The 22043-nt window shown below is 40.7% G+C and overlaps 1 protein-coding gene across 6 annotated transcripts in view; it reads left to right on the top strand.

Annotated features, from left to right (window-relative positions):
* Positions 1 to 22043, top strand: part of FHIT (fragile histidine triad diadenosine triphosphatase) — a 632955-nt gene that overhangs the window by 569045 nt on the left and 41867 nt on the right. The gene's annotated exons all lie outside the window — the stretch shown is intronic.

Genomic DNA, 22043 nt, shown 5'->3' with positions numbered 1-22043 from the left:
GTGACAGCCCTCACATCCCTGCCCCATGGCCAAAACCCGGGGTACAAGCTATGTCAACACGACAACATGTAGTGCATTGCCAGAGAGGGAGTACTGTCTCCTGAAAAGCCCTATTACACACCCCCATCCTTAGCATCAGGAGGCTCTAGACCTCTCGTCCCCCATCACTTCATCACGGAGGAACGGGTAGCCTCGTGGTAAAACATAAATTTGCAAAATGAATGAAAAGTAGCAAACAGCTCCATTACAGGCAACGATCTTTTCCTAAAAAAATTTTTGAGTGCACTGGTTACTTTGGGTGGGAGAGCCTGACACAAGCATGGTCACTAGGTTATATATTCATTTCTAGTTTCTGGCTATTCTACACTACAATAAGCACACCTGGAGCCCAGCGGGTTCAGACTGCTTTTACATTGCTAGATTTACAGTTGCTGGCATACTGGAGATATGAAGAATTGAGAAGCAATTTCATATATTGCTGTTGCCACTGCTGGCATTTTCCTGCCCTTCAAGATATTTGTTGTGATAGGAGGGAACCACCCTCTCCAAAGGAAATACGTTTAAAAAGCCCAAACTGCTGAAGGAATGCTATAGCTCAGTGTGCTTGCGTGGGTTTTTGTATATGTAAGTCATTATTTTCTATTTGCTTTTCTATTTCATATTTGTTTTTTAATTGCAGCCTTAACTCCCCCTGCATTTTAGCAGAAATAGAAAAACAATCACTCTAGTCAGCCTGTTATAAGAAGGAAGACACATATGGCCTGAGGAAACCACATGGTCATTATGTCCATCTATTCTTTCTTGCACTTTTGGGGTGAAAAGATGTAATTTTCTGCCTTGCAGGGTGGGTGCTATTTTGACAGAAAGGAATTTGCCTTCTTTCCAAAAAGAAATTAAAATGCTAAAACTTAAATACTTTAATTCACCAGTCCTTTGTCCTGTGAGCCCAAGAGCGCTTAGGTGTAATTTCCTTCACTTAAGGGAAACTCAAGTCATTAAGAGCTACGGTGCCAACTACCTTAGACATCCCTCCATGTGTACCTGCCCCACACAATGCCATAGCCTTGGGAGCTGTTAGCAGAAACTGCCCGAAAAATATTTTAACATATGATGGGGAATGGCCATCAGACAGACAACCCTGGTACACCTCTCTTCATGGCTTTTGTACCGAGCATGTCCCAATGAGACCCAGCAGCCGAGTCAGACGATGCAGAAGTGACGGTACTGAAATGGCAGTTGTATTCTGCAACCGCATAATGCCTTTTACAAAGCACCAGGCAGTAGTGTAATATTTTATGGCTGGTGGAAATTCAGATGAGAGGTTTTTCAGATGTGGTTGTCTCAAGTCAGACACCTAAATGGTGCGAAGACTTGCTGCAGTTGGTGGATCAGGTCTCTAAGTACATTTATTTAGCTACTAAGCCTGGTTCCCAGTAGAGCATCAGTAGTGTTATTACACTGTAATGTAACAATTACATTTTGCATTATTGTTTATTTGTAGTAGGGCAGCCCCCAGATCCTGGAGGGGACAAAGATGTTGGTGTCTATATGAAGAGCAGGGAGGCGGAGGCAGCCTGGCTCTGCAGGAGGTGCTGGCAGCGTCTGTCCCATCACGTCTCTGCACGGAGTCCCTGTCTGTGCTGCTGCTGTCCTGTGCATTTCTCTTATGTTGTTTTCCATTTTAGGGCTCAGACGTAATGTCTCCCTGCGTTAGATCAGAGCTATTTCTCTAGCTAAGAAAGCGGGGGTTGACACACACATCCCCTGACCCTGGACAGAGCGTCCGTGCTTATGGGTCTGACATCTCATAGGAGCTGCCAGCAGCTGCTGGCATCCCCTGCATCCTGCTGCTTCTCTCGGACACAATTTCTGTGGATTTCAGGGGGTCACTCCCGCAAGGACCAAGTACCCAGACGACAGGGCCTCTTTGCTCTTGAGAGCTCCCTACATAAACCCAAGCGCAGGAGCAGAGCACTGTCGATCATGCATACTTCTGAAATTTAAGAATCAAAAAGCACATTATCGTTGCAATTCATACTAGTGTCCTGCATGTCAGCTTGTGGTGCAAAGGAAATCTGTGAAAAATATGGTATAGCAGGTCCCTAGCAGAATGAATATTTTCCTGTTATACAAACTTTTCATGATGAAATGGTCTCATCTCTGTGGAAAATCATTGTATTGCCCCAGCTGTTGTCAATAACTTTTATGCATTGACTGCTTTTTCCACTAGACAATATTTACACTTCTCCACTCACCCCATTGATCTTCATTTTTGCAGGGAATTTTTTGGGGGTAAAATATAACCAGTTTTTTTTAAAAAGGTAAACATCCAAGAATTGCACTCGAGGGAAGATGTACAGCGTAGACTTAGTGACAACTTAATAGCTTGTAGTATATCAGATGTCTTCTATGCTGCCATCTTTTTGGGGAAAGTATTTCTATACCATGTATAAAACTATGCACATAGAAAGCTGTATACACTCCCTTATTTTGTTCTTTCTCAGTTGCAAGCATTCTTGGCACTGGCAGAACATGTGCAGTGCTGTACAGGAGCAACACAGTTACTCTGCCGCAGAAAATGGAATAAAACATTAATTCTGTTGCTCAAACATTCACAACAAGCCTGTAGATTAACTGTCCTTTCACTGAATACTGTTTACTCGTTTCATAGAAAATGCATTATTTCGTTGATTTAGCTTCTGTTTGGTATGCTAAAGAAATCAAATTTCCATATAGAAAAGTATACACAAAGGATATGACCTTTTAAGTTTAGCAGAGAAAATAACTGAGTGCAATGTAATTAATATGCCATATAAATGCCAACAACAACATTAATGCACCATAAAACTAGCACAGTTAAAATGATATAGTCTGGAAATGAAAAAGTTAAGTTTCTGTTAGCTTCATTAATTTGTTCACATGATATTTCTGTGAAAGAAGCACAATCTCCTTGTCTAAACCAGGAGAATAGATATGCAATGAGAATATGCATTTTTGTTAGGAGGAAGCCGAATCTTGCTTAAGGCTTGACCAAACTCCGAAGAGGAGTCAACCCTACTTATGCTATAGTGTAATTTTTCCACTGTTTATACCCTTTAAATTTTTCCTAAAGCCTCATTAATGTCTCAGATACAAAGCCTGTCCACACCTGCAGATCAGTCAGCAATAGTGTAGTAAAATACTTGCATTGCTATAGTTATACCATTATAATGTAGCTTTTCGTAGACTAAATATTTTTTCTGAAGCAGTTTTCTCATGCAGCGAATTTCACTGTCATGTTTATAGTCCAATTTCCTTCTGTAGGTAAGGTCTTCACAGGGGATAAATGCTTTCTAAGGTTCAAATGGCAGCTTGTACCTAACTCTAACAAAGAGGTCTCCAGGGGAAAAAGTCTGGGGTTGTTTGTTGCTCTGGAACACAAAAATAACAACCAAATTAATGCCTAAACTTTCCAGCAAAAGGTAGCTGGGGGGCAGGGGTCAGCCACGCAAAATGTGATCCCAACAGCGAGCACATGAGGATGTTACTCAAGAGCTGAAACTTAAGCGGATGTCGCTCTGCCACCTGTGTACTGGAGGCTGGCAAATACTTCCTGTCACAGCAAGGGCGTATTGTGGGCTGTTAACATGACTAAGGCGTGTGTCCAGCTGTTCATCCCTTGTTTTAGTCATTAGAGGTAAAAGGAACAAGGGGAAAAAAAGAGGCAAAGATTTCGCTTAAAATAAGAAGGGATCTATTCTTCCCTCTGTATATGCCCAACTCCCATGAATAATAAAATGTTAATGATAGTTATGCGTTCACATCAAAGGCAGACCAGAGCCTTTCATCTCAGTTAAATCTTATTCACATAATTAATGGAAGTAGTTGTCTAGGAAAAAAAAAAAGATATTAAGAAATTCCTTTGTAGAGCATTGCAAACTTTGCTGCCCCTAGGGAGCAGCTCCTAGAATCGAGGACGCTAACAAATCGCATTTAAGTGGGTCTGTCCCTGCTTTCCACCAGCCTTGACTGCATTGCATCCTAAAAAAACTGTGAAACATGTTATTGGCATTGCAATAGATAATCCAACCAAAATCAAATCAAAAATCCCTGACAAGGCCTGTGTTATGAAAATAATCATAAATCTTAAGCTGTGGTAGCTGTGTGCACCAGCATTAAGCATTCTGCTCAGGCCTGTGTCAACTTAAAAAAAGGGGGGGGGGGAAAGTCATTTGAAGTTCTCAAATCAACTCTGCAGCTGTTGTCTTCTTCTGTGCACTGCTGCGGCAGGTCCTGCCAAACAGCACTGCCGGCTGACCCCTCGCTTTGGTGCACGGACACAAATCTGGAACAGCTCCCTTGGTTTCCCTGAGGCAAAGAGGGAAAAGCCCAGTCCACAGCTCTCACTAGCTGATATTAGAGTCAGGTGTCATTTCAGATGCATTTTGGACTTCTTGTGGAGGCTGAAGTGGCCCGTTGAACCCCTGCTTCTGGGTAATGCAATGGTTTCTGTTATGGGGTTGCTTTCGGTGGTCCTGTGCAAGGGGAATGAAGATGGAAATGTGCAGCGTGGAGCAGCAGCCCAGCTGAAGTGATGCTCCAGACTCTTGCACGATGGCTCCCCATTGCTTATCCCTGATACATCAGCTTTTCAACTCAGAAAAAGCCATCTTCATGGGTAGCAGGACTCCAGGCCAGCTGAGAAGGGGCTTGGAGGTAGTTCCTGCCAGAAGGAGCTGCCTGCTCCTAACGGCTCTGACAATACCTACACAATTTTTGCTTTTTCAGTTTCGCTTTGGCTTGCATGGTTCCCAGTCCAAGAGAAGCTCCTGAGGCTTAACACAAATATTGAGTTCAGGAAGAAAGTTTGTTCAGTGTTTTGGTAGACATCTGGAGCTTGCTGCTGCCATCCCCGGAGTGCTCACCACCATGGGTCACTGATGTGTGTACAAAGCCGGAGCGGATGGGGTTTTGCTGGAGATTCAGAGGCAGAACCCACCAGGAAACACTTCCTGCAAGTAGTTTTCAGTATAACTATCCTTCACACGTGTTAACACATTTGTGCTCTCGCGTAGACGAAAGTGTTGGCAGGAAACACTTTGCTGTTTCTTATCACATTAATCACGAGTGACAGAACGTACAAAAGTGTCGTGTGGGTCACAGGAGACGGGGGGCACAAAGGAACCGATTTCTGCTCTTGATGCTCATTGCATCAGCTGTCCTGGTCACCTGCTTTGTGTTTCCTTTTCAGTAATCATTAGATATTAATGGGCTAAGTAGTTGGAAAATGATGCTGGTGTGGACAACATCTCTACCAGTGTAGTGGCCAGGGAGGCAGCAGTTTGGTACTTAGATATGAATTTACCCTTGTCTCATGGATCCCTGCCATTTACACACCCTGGCTCCTTTAGATCTGTGACTTCCATGAAAAAGACCTTGGAAGTAGAGGACAGTAATATATTTTAGAACTTTAGAGATCAAAAAGGTTTTTTTATACATAGATGTGCACCATAGAAGTGCCTATAAATAGATATTAAAACATGCAATTTATAGCCTATCATTTCATGGCCTTTCAAGGCTAGAAATAAAGCCATATTCCACTGGGAAAATGAGATTTGTAGTTTTCTATGGCTTAAAGCTCCTGTTACTAACCCAGATGGGCTGCAAGATATTGAACAAGATACCTGTCACTGGTCTGGAATATATATAATATATATGAGTGTATATAAATTAGGGGGAAATGATGAAGTTTCTACCAGTAAATGAACAAGTTAGGAGATTGTAAGATAACTTGGTGATGCCTGGGGGAGATATTCCCAGTGAACGTAATTTTTTTCCTCAGTAATGATAACTTAACAAAGGCAATTAATCCACTCTCCCCAGCAAACGGAGTCAATGACATGGTAACCTCCTAATAGTGTTCCGAGGTAAAATGAGCTCCATTAATGCACTTCTGAAATCATTTTGAAGCTGCAGGAGGTCCCGTGGCAGCGCTGAAAGGGACCTGCCCGGAGGATCTGGCTGCGAGGTTTGCTCCCTCTGGTTTCACTGGAGCATGGCGTGGGACGTGCTCACCGTCACGCCAAGCTCTCGCACTTTTTGTGGGAAGGAATAGCCGGCATGACTGCAAAGCAAAAGATTAATTAACAAAATGAGAGACAAATAAGCAGGGGACTCGGTATCATCCTAATACTTGTTTCTCATTTATTTGTCTCTGAGTGTTTCGTGGGGCTAAGTGATGTTTTATAGTGATATTAATCCACGCAAATCTGTCCAAGGCAGGTAAGGGCCCTCCTCGATGGCAGGGACCTCGGCTGTGCTGATTGCAGGGGGTGGGGTGCTGGGCCACGTCACTTGAATTAGATGCCTACAATCAGATGTCTCACTCGCTGTCCTCAGACCTCCTCCCCTCCCTGCCTCCAATTTTTACATGGAATTCTCCAGGATCTTTAGACTCTGTTTCCCTTGTAAAAGATTGGGTTTTGAAAGCATGTGTGAACAAGACATAGCTCAATTGCTAGAAATTTGAGTAAATAATTTAAATAATTTATCCAATATATAAAAAATTAAATGCCTAGCAAAAGTATGCCTCTTTTAGCATGACATATTTATTAAAACAATTTGGAGGTGTAAACTGCAATCAGTCATACAGGTATGTGTCTGCTGCGTAGCCCTGAATTTGAATCTTTGAACTGTTTCCATTCCTCCAAATTAATTTTAAAAATGTGTGATTTTCTCATCGTCTAAGGCTAGCAAGAACTTTTAATCTGAAGTGGTTTAAAATATAACTGCTCTGTCCCAAACCAGGATCTCAAGTGAGATTCTGTCTTTAGCTAAAGCAGAGTTTCTGATCTGAGCATTTATTTTGGTGAGATGGTAGTTGCACAAGTGTTAAGTTCACTGTAACTTTGTGAGACATAATAGCTTTTTATAAAATATTCTTGCTGATTAAAAAGAGGAGAGGTATGTGGAGAGGTACATGCATTTGAACTGGAGAATAAATGAAAATTACTACGTTGTGGTTGGGACACACAACGAAGATGTGAAATTGCAGAAGAAACTAGAGACATTTTTTGTATAATTAATGTTGAAATGCAGCATCCATTATAATCTTCCTTCCCTTTTCTTCCCAGAACACACAGCTTTCTATAAACAAAACCTCCTCTTGGGCATGTTGCATTTACTATATTTGGGTTCAGTACAGAATTTAGTTTTTTGGATATAAGGAAATTTCAGTGAAATCCATTCAACCAAACAGCTTCAGGAAAATCCACACGACCTCCCCGGGAAGGCAGACTAAACAGGTTAAGATTCTCCAGTTGGAAAAGAGGCAAAGGAAGGAAGGAAATACAGAGATCTCTAAAAATCATAGGATAACGTGGAGAGGGTGACTAGGAGATGGTTATTCGCTGTTCCTCCAAAGAAAGGGCAGGAGGGAACACGCAGTGAAACTTTGAAGCAATATATTTGAGACAAACAATGGAATTAGGTGCTCCATAGTTGAACTGTGGAGGTCTGAAGCAGTTTTGGAGCCGCACTGCCTCTCCTGGCCTTTGGAAAGGGTGGTGCTTGGAGGGCTCTGACTCGCATGTCGGTGAGGACGCAAGTTTCTTGCCCTGTGGAGCTGCTGCCCCGCGCTGAGCAGCTTCAGCAGAGCGCTGGGAGTGCCCGTGACGGGGTCTTGCTGTCTTTCAGCTCTGGAGAGTGGGAAAATGGGCCCCCTTGAATCACAGACTGATCCCCAAATTAGTGTCTGCTGGTTTAGGATTGTTCTGTAGCGGAGACATTGTGACGGGCTTGAGGGGAAATCCCTGACCCTTGGATAATGAGTGCTGTCTAGGAAGCAAAGGGTTAGATGTGGGGACAAAAGCAACAAAAAGCACTTTTTGTTAATAACCTCCATTAAGCCTGGGAGAGGAAGCAAAGCAGTCTCCCAGAGGAACTCTTGAGTCGGACATCTGTCAACATTGGCAAGGACAGATTCAGTCTTTTTTCAAGAACGTGTCTGTAGCTGAGTCTTTTCCAGATCCAAGTTTCCACGCTGCTCGCTCTTTGCCACAGCGCTGCCATCGCGAGCCAGGCTGGTGCAGCTGTGCCTTTTGCTCAGCAATGCTGCACGGGGGACCTGCTCGTGTATGACAGAGGCACCACGCTTACGTTCCCTGATTGGATCAAAGTGCCCTGATCTGTGAGAGATCTCTGAGGGAGGGTTTTTAATTGAAATATTAAATTAAAAACTTTGCAAATTATGGGCACATTTTCAGTTTCTGACCTCTTAGGTTAGGGTGCTTGGTCTGGGACTGCCTCATTAACTGCAATAGCTCAGCCTCTAGGATCTCCTTACTGTTTGATGAGGCAGATATCATATCTTTCCTGTAATTTAGGAGGAGATACGTACATCATTATTAATCTGAGGGCTGAGGTCCTCTAGCGTTAGACTGCATCTGAATTTCACTGTAATTTGGTAGCTTAGCAAAGTCACAGGACTCTGCTCAAGGGATGATTGGTATCTCGTGGCTTCAGAAAGTTTATTTATGAAGCTGGCCATTATGAACGAAGGTGGACATTGATAAAGGGATGTAGTTGTTGTTTGGAAACTTCCTAGCAAAATTGTCAAATTAAAACATTTGTCTATATATGATGAAGGCTGACAGTTTTCTCTCATTTGGATGGTAATTGTCACTCTTCCTCTTCATAATTCATGTGGAAATGCTGAAAACCTTGTGTTAACAGTTACTGTTACTTTTTTTCCCCTGAAGCTGGACTTCTTCTGTCAAAGAGAATTTAGTTTAGAAAACTTCATCCCCACACACTATGAGTGCAGCTCATTTCCTCACTTACAGATGTATTTCTGTGTGTACACATACATATTCTTCAACAGAGGAACACAGTTGGTTATTGGGGTGGGGGTTTTTGTATAATTCTCACATCTTGGAAAGAAAATCAAGCACTAAAGAGATGAAATATACTTTTAAACTGGCAGAGCAGTACCTAGAAGCCTTCCATAGTCGTGTCTTTTCAAAACTGCTGGGAAAAAAGTACTGAAAGCAGAGGATGAAAAATGGATCTCTGAAATTGCAGCAGTATCAGTAGCGAGTGAAGCAGGGCTGGGAGACAAAAGTCTCTTACAGTTCACCGAGAAGGACTTTGTTCTGAAGAATACAACTCACAAGTCCAAGGAAATGTCTTAGATGTATGAAGGAAAAAAAAACCCCACATATATTTCTGGATGCTGTGAGAGAAGCTGCTTCCAAGGGGGAGAAACTTGCAGGACTGCAAAGAGGAAAACAGAAAATGGACCTGAGTTTCCCAGAGCCACAGTCCTGCCTGGAGGAGGAGCAGAAAAGGACCTGGTCCAGCTGAGCAAATACAAAAATGCAAAATGAGTTCCAGGATTATGCCGTGTCTGCAGGGACACAGGACCAGGCTCAAGTGCCTCATCTGGCTGAGCCATTAACATTAGAGACTGTTCAACATCACCATTATCACAGCTTAGGGGTTGCATTCCCAGCAGCTGGTGGTCTTTTGGAGGATGGCAGCACCAGCTGTGCCCATCCACCATAGGGTTGAGGTGCTTCATCATTTTCAGGTGTCTCCAGACCTCACTGGTCCCTTTGAATGGCAAATCACCATTCTGCAGGGCATGTGGCTGGAGGTGCCGAGGATGGGGCACTGCAATGACAAGGTGCAAACATGCCTACGTATTCATATACACTAGACCCATGTTCAACTTTCTAACCATAAGAAGAGCAGGCCTGCTCTCAACCTTTCTTATTGAACCATGCCTGTGTTTTTTTCAAAGCATAATATTTGTGCATTTTTATTTAAATTAATGCTCTCTCCACCCCCAAATAGAACTCTAAGCTGAATAAGGACCAATTAGAAATATGTCATAAGTAAATAAAAGAAGGTCCACTGCAAGCAGCCAAGCAGGTGGCATGTCTTGTTGGTCAGGAAGCAAAGAAGGAACATGTGACTATTGGGTTAACTGTGTTTGTGAAGGCAAAGGAAGTAACTTTCAAAACACTTGTCCGGTTTTTAGATCAGTGCCTTTTTTTCCATCATCATTATTTCCCCAGCGTTGTTGAACCTGGGGTCCTGCTTCTGATTCAACTGTGATACACTGTTTTGCCCCAGAATATTTCCTTGCAGCTAGTTCCATGGCAGTAAATGTTTACTTCATTCACTCGGAGCGTGTTTCACAGTGAAAGTCCTAAGCATGTCCCAAACCTGTTACTAGTAAAATTCTGAATTTGTTTAAATATTTCTTTCTGTTCTTTCCTGTTTGTTGCCTGTAAGAGAAAATAAAAACAAAATTTCAAGCATACATGGTGATTGGGATACCTAAAATCCACAAACAAACAAACAAAAAATTTCACTTTGTACTAGGAGCTGAAAAGACATATAAGAAATTTACATGTTCTAATCAACCTATTTATACTTTACAGATATACTAAAGACTAGTTAAGGTCTGATGTTAGCTGAGCAACTGAATAACTTAAATTATTAACACTTCTCTTTAGATGCATAATTTATATATAAATGGAAAAAGTAATTTAGTAATGCAGTTTCAATTTTAACTGCAGTGTGTGTGTATATGCTTTGTTACGATCCATTTTAAAAAGGAGCTTTGATAACTATGATTAATCCATGGCCCTGCATTAAAGCTTTTTTCCAATCTCATGTTTTTGCAAACAGTTAATAAATGAAATGAATCGAGAGAGAGACAGAGAATTACACAAGGCACAATACAACCTCACCATCCCAGGGAGACAGATTAGGATTCATAAACTCAACAACTGCAAGGATAAGAGTGAAGGGCATTAATATTGAATGTATGAAGGGCATGCCAAAACAGAACTGAAGGTGTAAAGTCTGCAACATAGAAATCAAGTTTGTCTCTTGCTGGATAAGTCCCATTGCAAGAGCCCCCAAATGCTGGATGTTCCAACCACCTTTGCTGCAATATTGTATGTAAATAGGTGATGGGCAACATGATGGAAATGGTGTCAGGCCAAGCTGCGGCTCCAGTATTAGGAAAGGAAGGTTTTGAGAGAAAAAATAAATTAAATCACTGGTTGAATGAAAAGTACAATGAAAGCATTGATAGCAGAAGCTAGCGCTTGGAGCACATGTCAATTTGCAACTGAATTCCTGAAATTTTCAGCGTTTCAGGATCCTCAACAGCTGAGAACTGGATTGTAAAATATGTATTGGCAATTTCATTGCCACGTGGCAGACCTGTGTAGATAGCTGAAGTGTCTGGTATAACAAGTTAGCATCCCCTGTATGTAGACCTATGGCTGGAGTCTCCCAGAGCAGGAATCAGCATTAAGTTAAATGAAGATGAGTTTAGAGCTAGTGAAAGACTTACATTTGGGAGGAGTATGGGATCGTGTAAAGGTGGAATTGGGGCTACTCTGAGTTGCAGCAGGCTGCTGCAACTCGTTGAGGCAAGAGCAGAGGTGCACTGGCCCAGGGTTTTGGCTCAAGCAGGCAGAGTTTAGCCAGCAGCTGAATTCAAAGCTACGCTTAATGCCATACTGAGGTTTGCAGAAACTATGGCAAGTTCCTGTGCAGGTTCCGGAGAAAGAAGAAAAAGAGATTATAGGAACATTTGTTGTGGAAAGAGGCAAGGTCTGAGAGGGAAGTGAATGGTGATAAACGAACCTAGTATGAAGGGCAATGGAGCAGTCTGCTTGCAGATCTGCAGGAGGATGACTGATAAACAGTGTAGATTTTTAAAGATAAACCAGAAGAAAACGTAGTGGGAAACTCAGTTTTAAGAAGTGATGCAGCTGACTTACCAGCTGACATGCTGCTTCCCATGCAACAGGTACAGAAACATCAGAGTACGGGGAGAGGACAGAAAAATCTCAAGATGGAAGGAAACAATGGGGTTTATATGCTATGTGTAAACATTTGTATAAGCCCCAAATATCTTAATTTAACAACGTGATTTCCTATAGGTCAGTAATGAGATGAAATAAATATTTAGAAAAATAAATTATGGAGCTTGAAATGAGGTGGATTTTCATTAGACAATGCCAATCCTGATGTAGAGATGAGAGAGCGGTTAAATATTTCCTAGTGCCCAGCATTTTGGGAAATATCGATGTGTCACAGCAGTGTGGCCGAGTGTGTGGCCAGCGGGGTTGTGGGGCTCGTGGCTGGGGGACTCCTGGGAGTGGCTGAAGTTGAGTTGCAGCAGGAACAGTGCCAGGGCTTTCGGTGCCTGCAGAACTGTGGTAATGCACTTCATCTTCATCCACAGCAAGTTTCGAAAGCTTAGGGTAAAGTTTTGAGTGATCTCAGTTGTAAATCAGGTGTCGTGGTTTAACCCCAGCCAGCAACTAAACACCACGCAGCCGCTCACTCACTCCCCCCCACCCAGTGGGATGGGGGAGAAAATCGGGAAAAGAAGCAAAACCCGTGGGTTGAGATAAGAACGGTTTAATAGAACAGAAAAAGAAGAAACTAATAATGATAATGATAACACTAATAAAATGACAACAGCAATAATGAAAGGATTGGAATGTACAAATGATGCGCAGTGCAATTGCTCACCACCCGCCGACCGACACCCCGCCAGTCCCCGAGCGGCGAATCCCTGCCCCCACTTCCCCGTTCCTATACTAGATGGGACATCCCATGGTATGGAATACCCCGTTGGCCAGTTTGGGTCAGGTGCCCTGGCTGTGTCCTGTGCCAACTCCTTGTGCCCCTCCAGCTTTCTCACTGGCTGGGCATGAGAAGCTGAAAAATCCTTGACATTAGTCTAAACCCTACTGAGCAACAACTGAAAACATCAGTGTTATCAACATTCTTCGCATACTGAACTCAAAACATAGCACTGTACCAGCTACTAGGAAGACAGTTAACTCTATCCCAGCTGAAACCAGGACATCAGGTTATACCCACAGAGCTGTACTCTTAAGGAAACACTGTTCTTTCTGTGATGAAGAGGCAAGGGAGATTATTCCTTCTGGTGCAGGCTTGCTATTAGAAGAGCAGCTAAAGATGGTAATTTTTTAATCCCCTTTTTAAACCACCTCAGAGCAGACCTTTTTTTTTGTTTGTGGTTTGGTTTTGTTACATCAAGATTATCTTGAGCAACACAGATGTACTTGAATAGATTCTCTGCGTTATTACAAAGTTTGGGGATTCAGAAGCTGCCAGATTCTGAAAATTGCGTAGAAAATATAGGATTTGTAGGATTGGTTGTTAATTGGTCTTCTTCAAGGACTGGGTGTTCTGCCTTGTAGGCTGAAAATCAGCAAAGCCATGCTATGATTACATCTAGAAAACCACACATGGAGATTTAAAATCTTTGATCATTTTTACATTTGTCAATAAGGGCCTCCAAACCGCGCTAAGGAACAACTCTGATTTCAAGCTAAAACATATCTGTTATAAAAAGATTTTATTCTAATCAGAATAGCATATTTTATTGAAAATAACCATTTTAAAAAGTAGACTCTTCAATAAATACCTTAAAAAATGGAAGCTGTTAGTTTTCCCACTGATAATCTGCATATTTTAATGTTTACTGAGGTCACACTCATATTTTTCTGATACACTTGCATAACCTGTTGCAACAAAACTAATACAGGTACTTGACTCGTTCTTTAATCTTATTTATAGGCGTTTAAGTAAGGGACTGAATCTTCAAAAATGCCAGTTACCCAGAAATCCTATAGCCTTATAGAACTCACACCAAGCATCTAATCAAATATTTCCAGTAGAGAAATTGCCAAAAATATGCAGAGCACTTATATAGGGGAATTTCTGGAGCTCACAAATGACATCCTATGGTCCATTCTTGTTAGTGGGAAGTTAAAATCTATAGGCCATTTCCCCATCCTCTCTTGCTCAAAAAAACATGTATCCCCATGTTTATTTTCTTTCTTTTTAAACAGCAGTTGTGTATAACCCTGGGTAATGGAAATCCAATGCTAGGTGTACACAGCAGAAAATGCTCTGTTTGACCCCCTGTAACATACTCAGGAAAGCAAAATGGAATAGCCTGACCCTTGATGAAAAATAAAATAAAGCATGGAAATAAAAATGGACAGGATCACACTTGGGATGAAATTAATGGGTTTAAAATCAAATTATTTTTCTTATGCCTTGTTTGACCTCCCTCCAATCTGAAATATACAGGGGGTAAAAAAAATTTTTTTTCTTCATGAAGTGCTGCCTAGACTGTTGGTGGTTGCAGAATTATACACTGATAGAAACAGTGCTTGGAGATGTGCTGTAGGAAACTTAATCTCCTTTATCTAGTCTTTTGGGTATTTACACCATAGTCGTCACTTTGCAGCAGACATGGACAACAATTCTGTTAGTTGTTAATTGGGAGGAGGAAGGAGAGATCTTATTTCAAGTTTTTCCAGGGTGCTTGGGGATGTATTTTCAACCAAAGTCAGCCAAGCTTCCATCTTACACTAATTCGGGGTTTTCTCTTAATTATTTTGCATTAATTATAGCAGAAACTATCTGCTCTTTCATTACAGTTATTTAGTAGTAACAATAAAAGACGAGATGAAGGCATTAGCTGCATTATTCTGTGAAATAAGGAAACAAATTTTCTCTCTCAGGAAGATACCACCCAAGCACACTGCATACGCTGTGGTTTAAATAAGCAAGCTGCCCATGTCAGTCCACCTCACTGAATCAGAAAATGCATTTCAAGCAAATAAAATGTCACTCTAGTTTCTTGCAAGTCTTGAGGGCTACGATTTTATTTAGCTATAAATTCACTGAAGAAAGATTCCTTTAATATTTTATGACTCTAGTGGATTAAACCTTGTATAAATCAACAAATTAACAGTCACACTATATTTACGTTCAGAAGAGGGCTAGGAAAGGTGAAGGCAAGATTACTCCTTCCTGGCAGGCTGACCAAACTGAAAAGCTAAATTGAATGACTTCTGCATGCTTAGAGCAATGCAGAAGTGAGGTGAGGATGATAAATAATACACACTGACTGCAGTTAAGACAGGTGCAAAGTAGGAGGATTTTTATTCTTCTTTGAAGTTTTCTTTTTCTCCCCCTTTGCTGTGGATCAAAGACCTCTCAGGTTTGGGGGGCTCTTTAGGAATTCAGATAAAATCTGTGAGACAGTGACCTTCATGCAACTTTTTCTGCCCTAACATATATAACTATAGTCAAATTTTCAAAAGTGTTGCTTGCGACAGCTGGCCAAAAAAGAAGAATCCGGTATCTTTGAAATATTCAGAGGCCCTATGCCTTCTCATAATTCTTCAAGTTTTCTTTTGTTTGCATAAATAATTTAAATCAGAAAAGAAGTGCAGATAGACGAAAACAGGTGCTCCAAGTGTGGAGTGGGCTTTGGAGACTGATTTGAAACAGAAGCAAATGGTCCTTGGCATCTTGCGAGTATGTTGAATGGTTTTACTGTACTTTCCACTCACCAATTTGGTTTCCTTCCTTCTAAGCAGCAAAGTAGTGTGATGGCAGAGGGGATGGCTCTGTGGCCAGCCAGAGTGGAGCAAATGCCCTCCAGTGAAATGCTGCTGCCGTATTCCACCCTCCTGTTATAAACATAGTATGAACCCTCACGTCTGAGCCTGTTGCCAATTCATTTTTTGAGATCCAAAATCAGAACGGCACCTTTGGGAGAGAAAACCTGAGAAAGAGGTGTGCTTACAACACATGAAAACATTTGAAATACTTTTAAAAATTCAAGCCTTAAGGCAACTGGTTTTCTGAAAACAGAGTATCCTACAGTTGGTAGTTTAGAAAATTAATGCAAAAACACCATCTGCTAAACTTCAGATGTATGAATACTATTTGGTCTATAGAGAGTACAGACTGTACAGGAAACTATTGATCCCCCATCTGCTTCAAAATGATCTTTTAAGAATTTCTCTCACTAAATCAAGTACTACATTAGTAACATAACATTATATGGAGCACAGCATCCCAGGTGCTCTTAGAGGTGCAGTAAGTAGAAATGTACTTCTATCATCCTTCAGCCACCGTGACACAGAAAAATGCCCTGGCTTTCTGCATGTTTATTTCCTGTGCAGCCAAGAAAATATAGTATATAGTCTCAGATGCCCTTGTCTGCAAATATCATGGTTTTGGATGTGTGCGTTGTCAGATATTCCTGGGGTAGACCACACCTCATGGAGAGGTAGCTTCCTTCGTATCTTCTGTCTCCTAATTAATAATTAGATAATATCCAGATGGTGAACCATGAGGAAGTCTTTTTTCTGTTACTCTATTTCATGCAGTTCTTGTCCCTGAGTGCACTGGGGCCGAGATTTGTATTCTGAACCTTCAGCCCTAAGACAAATACTCCAACTTCAACTTGTGCCAATGGACTCGAGCACCGACTGAGGGAGGTGCCTCCCTGAGCACAATATGCCTCTTTCAAAATCCAGCCTTTCTTTATCTGTAAATCCCACCATACTTCTAGACGTTTTCGCTGACCGTCTCTTGGGCAGCCATCAAATATCTAGCATCGTGTTCTGAAAAGGAGAAAATATGTCCTTTGTGCTTCATTGTAACTGACTGCATATGATGAGGCATATTAAAGAACAGTCAGTGTAAAATAAGCAGAAAATAATTTACGGAAGTATTTCTCCCCGCAAGAATGCTCTGTGTGTGTGCGTTGACAAGATAAGTAGACACTTAAATTGTGTAACTTAAAGGAATACTATTTTATTGCTCTACCAAAAAATACACAGGTTTAAAAATGCTAGGTATTTCTGTTGGTTTACTTCTCCTGGAATAAGAAGACCTGTGCAGAAACAAAAATATCAGATTTTCACCAAAACCTCAGGTTAATTCTGCTTTTAAATTTCCAAGATTTTATGCAGTGAACGTTGGCTCGGCATAACAGCGGTGCCAGCGTAAACCCAGAACACCGTCTTTCTAGCCTTTTGGGCCAGCATTCATTTGTTAGTCCTCATAATTTCTTAGGGATAGCATGCAGCCCTATCAAGGAGGATTAAATTAAAAATACCCAAAGGGCGTTATGTCTCTGTGGACCAGAGAAGGTTTCCAGCAAGGACTGCGCAGGCTGTCAGTAATCTGCGAACCTTAACTCAGGAAACGGTGATGCAGAATATCAGTCATTCCCTGTAAGATTCACAGCCCTTTTGCAGATCAAATTGGCTATACTCCATACTGAGTTCCATTTATAAATTAAAGGTTAATATATTAGTGTTAGCAGTGATATATTTGTTCGTCAGCTAGCCAATTGTTATACAGCCCCACAGCTTCAAAAAACAATTATCACCCTGACTTGTGATCATCTCTAAAGCTTTGTTTTGTTGCATTTAGGACCCTGTCTAATGCATAATACTCGTGTCTGTAGTCTACATGTAATAACTATTAATCACTTTTAGACTTCTATGAGTAATGTATAAAAGGAGCCTGGTTCGGAAAATCCAGAGCGGAAGAAGAGTTTGGGGAAGTATCAACATATATATGCTCGACCTGTTCTTTTGTGCTTTCCTTGGGACCCACTACCACTCACTGATAGACACGAGTCCTGGGCTGGAAGGACTTGCGGTTCAACCCATTCCCCTGTGGTTTTGCCCAAGTTGAGTGCAGCCAGTGAGAAGTTAGTTTTCTTAGAGAACACACACATAAACTAAGCCATTTCATTTGAATTCTTTGGTTCTTGTACCCTCCAACCCCCTGACAACAACAACAAAAGGCAGTTTGTTATCCCAGCCATTGGCTAGCCAGCATCTGTTTTTAATTAATCCCAAGAGACATTTTTATAAGAACAGTTCAATAAGTTACATGTTGCAGAACTTTGCGCATTGTATCCTATCTTTCAAAATTAATGGTGTGTGGATCCCAGATGTCACACTGGCGCATTTCTCCTTGCAGTCATTCTAGGGTTGACCCAGGTGTTCTAAAAGCAGATTACATCTTCACTGTGTCTACATGTCTTTGCATCTAACCAGACTGGTCCAAGATCATCCTGCCAAATTCCAAACACCCCAGCTGTTGTAGTCAGGGGGGCAGTTGCCCATGCCCATGAAGACCATGGGACCCTCCGGCACCCACTCTCCCTCTGTAGGCAGCACAGGTGCTAATTTTGGCCATTCCTTGTGTTGCCAAATGTCAGGTGGATGAACCGAGACCCGTGTGATGTTGAGATAGTGGAAAATTAAGTTCTACAGTTACAGCAAAGTGAGTGGAAAGAGCCCTGGATGAACTAATTTTACCTCCCAGGTATCTTTGTGTTGTCTGCTGTATAACTGAGGCATTTGTTTCTCTGTTAATGAAACACTAATCAGGACTTGAAGCCATCCATTTGAACAAGTATAAATAGTAAATGAAAGGCCCAAAGTACTGCACCACATGAAAGTGTTAAAAGTGAGTAAGGTTGATGGTTCCACTTAATCAGAAACTGTGAGAAATTAAATGTTGTGAAATGCTTATAAGCCTAGGGACTGGGGTGCTCAAAGACAATTAGCAACTAAACATTTCATTAATGAAATAATGATTAATTATAGTTACTGATTAAAATTCAGGATTATGGTGTTGGTTTTAAGCATTAACAGGAGTAATGACATTACCATTTTTAATGAAATTCCAATAAAGAAAATCATAATACAACTTAAAAAAATAGGTACAGGCAACAGCAAGATTAGGAGTTATTGTTAAGCCCAGAGGCACAGAATTTTCCCAGCTGGTGAACTTAAGTTAAGTAAGTTTAATGCACTGTAATTTAATTACTAATCATAGTTTTTCTTCACAGTGGGAATTGATACTAGGTTTATATTTTACAAGAACAAAAGACAGAATTTGAATACCTGCTCTGTGATAGGTGATGACATTGTGCTACAGGCTACAAATAAAACAATATTTTGCAGACTTCTGCATAATATTTGGATTTAGACATATTAGAGTAGGATTTAAATATTATTTAATTAATGATTAGTGGATTAGAAATTAAGTAGCCCCTATAGATTTTGTAATACAAGTATAATGCCGCCTTTGTGAAGAGCATACTCAATACAATTTTGTACATATATTAAACATATCTTCTTTGAATAATTCATACAGGGGCATATTAGTAAATGTCAAATTCCCACAAGAAGATGGAATTTGACCTACATTAATAAAGCTATTTAGGATTCATTAATTGTAGACAGATTTCTTAAACTATTTGCTATTACTCACCTTTTCATGCATAATGCAATATGTTGGCTTAAATACAATTCCTAATTTACATACTGTTGGCTGTGTTGCCCTTCTTGCTATTGACTATTTGACTTCTCTTAACCTGGCTGACTTACAGGTCCTCTTAGTAATTTGCTGTCTTGTGAAGTTCTCAAATGTCAAGGTCAATTAGAAGTCATGTCACAGTTGGTTGTAGCTGAGCAATGGATGAAATTTCACTTTTTCCTGAATTTTTCTGGGACAATAAAGAAGGATTCAATGAAACAATTCTAATGAGAGCCCTGACTCCTGTTTCCCTTGGTGGCAAGGGACTGTTATATTGACATCACTGTTGGAGGAAGACAGATCCTACAGAAGGAGATTTCGTTCAGTTGGATGTGAATGTAAGGAATATAAACAAATCTGAAGAGTTTTACCAACACTCAATAATACATTTGTAATTCTTCAAGCTGAGATATGGAAGCCACATATATGCTAAATGTATGTAGGTTCAAAGAAAATTTGCCTTGAGGGATAAAATGCTTTTTATTGTTATTTATATTTATAATTAGCTCTTTGTGTTCCAAAGAGATACTACATCCAAGACAGTGAGCAAATCGGCACAGAACATGCCCGAGGATGTACAAGTAGATATATAAATGGCTCTGTAGGGTACGTGTGAATCCAATCCAGTGAAAGGGTCGATGTGGTGGCAGCTCAGGAATATTAAAATCTGATCATTAAACTAGTCATTAGCTCTCCGGGCAATTTTGGGCATACTCCAACAGCAGACAGACTTACAGATGAGCCATTCTCTAAATGAAGTTTGATGTGATGTTGCTGTGGGACAGGCTATGTTGTGAGTTGCTACCCTAAATGAATGGTGATGTGAAAGCCCCAGGTATAGTCTGGAAGACAGGTTTTTGAGGAATGATGCTTCCTTCTTGTGTTTGGAAAGTAATCAAATCTTCCTGAGAGCAATGGGCTCTCAATCATAGCTATGTATGTTTATGTTGAAGTGTTAGATAGAGATCCTCTCCCAAGAGATGAAAACCAAACTTCGATTTCACCATTACTGCTTTTCACTTTTTTTAATCTTTTCTTCTTTTTATGTTTGAATGCCAGGTAAAATTCAAATCAACAAACTAATTGTTGTTGTGATTTCAGCAGGTAATTAATTTGAGGTAAACTTAGCACACTGCCAGCTTTTCCTCCTGATGGTGCTGCAAATACTGTCGCTGTCCTGTTTCGCTGTTTCAAAGAGACCCAGAAACTGAGTGTATTTGTTACCATAATAAAATATCCCCCATATTGTTAAGATACATAAAATAGCATAGATAGGCAGCAAAGGAAGCCCAGTTTTGCAAACTAGGCTCCTAGGTTTTGTAATTAGTCTACAGCAAAGATGAAGCTTGACAGTCTTGCTCTTATATTGCTCTCTAGGGTACAAGTGCATGTGTAGCTTTCAGAGAAGAGCTGAAAATCAACCAATACCTGGAATACTAATCTGTTATCTGTACCCGTCTGAATGAGAAAAATGTGCCTTCTGGCAGACTCAGAAATGCATTGGTTTCGTGCCTCTCCTTTGCTTAGCAGCTATGTACAGCGGTCACTACAGAGTAACCGATACCTTGGTAGTTTCTCCTCGCATTAGCATTTTTTCAGGAAAAAAATTGCATAAAGGCATAGAATACTACTAATATCTGTGACATTAAATATCAGCTCATTCGTATTCTTCTTCTGTCCCAAGAGTCCTGGTCAGGCTGCAGACACTGGGGGTAAACTTTCAGGCAGAAGGAGATCTTTGCCTGAGAAAAATACCAAACAACGGTGACATCCCGTTGTCCTCACTGAGCTGAAATAATCCGTTAACAATAGCAGCTGGGTGGTACCTACACACACATTTGGCAGGGTAAATAAATACAACAGGATCTTATTAGTTCACAGAATGGAAAACTTACGATATGTGCTAACTGCAAAACCTTCTAATTAGATATAATTATAATCTTCAAAGCATGTTGAACAGGGTAGCATTTGATCGTGTTGTTGACCTTTTCAGTGTACTTTCAGGAGAAACCCTTAGAAATGAGATGATGTAAAATTCATCAGAGAGCAATTAATTTGTGCAATTAGGGTAATATAATCTGAATTAACGTGTATGGACATATCAGAACATAAATGGACTTTAATGTGACTGCACGGGCTTCAGTTTGTGATGAGAATTCATTATATGGACAACTAAGAGAATGCATGAATAGGACCTTCCTCATGTGAGACAGCCTCAGTGGTAGTCTAGGCGTAAATGGAGCACCAGTACAGATTGTCATTGAATATTTGAAACTTTTTATCTGATACGAAAAAGTAAAGCAATCTATTTTCTTAAGCTGAAGGTCTTGTCAAAAGACATAAATCTTTAATATTTGTTTAAAAATATGAAGTTTCTGTCTCATTTTACAATTTCCAAAGAGTAAGATGTCTTGTTTTTCTTTGGCCTGTGTGAATTGAGTCCACTATAGTCACCACTTTAAAACAGGGTAAGAAAAAGCTAGCTAAACCTACTGCTGCTGGTTGTGTGCCTTTGTCTCACAATACCAGATAGCAACCGAAACTAGAACACTGCATCATTCATGTGACTCGGTTCACTTTAAAGACTCAGATCCAATCTACAGGCACCATCTCTCATTGCACTGTTGCTCTTAGGTATAAATTTTGCTTTTCAATTAAAGGACAGGAAGAAGGATTTGAGATAAAAATTGCATAAAGCTATAAATAAGGAGTGGAGGCTCTCATGAATCTGTTTTTCTTTTGCATCGCTCTCTGGGAAAGTGTTTTCTATTACTGCTAACTGGATCAAAGACACAGATTGGATGTTTTTTTCTGACACACATAGTCCAGAAGCACAATTTAAT

Source organism: Harpia harpyja, chromosome Z (assembly GCF_026419915.1).
Source record: "Harpia harpyja isolate bHarHar1 chromosome Z, bHarHar1 primary haplotype, whole genome shotgun sequence".
NCBI classification, from domain to species: domain Eukaryota; kingdom Metazoa; phylum Chordata; class Aves; order Accipitriformes; family Accipitridae; genus Harpia; species Harpia harpyja.
Note: the sequence above shows the minus strand (reverse complement) of the source record. Positions and strands in the feature narration are given on the sequence as shown.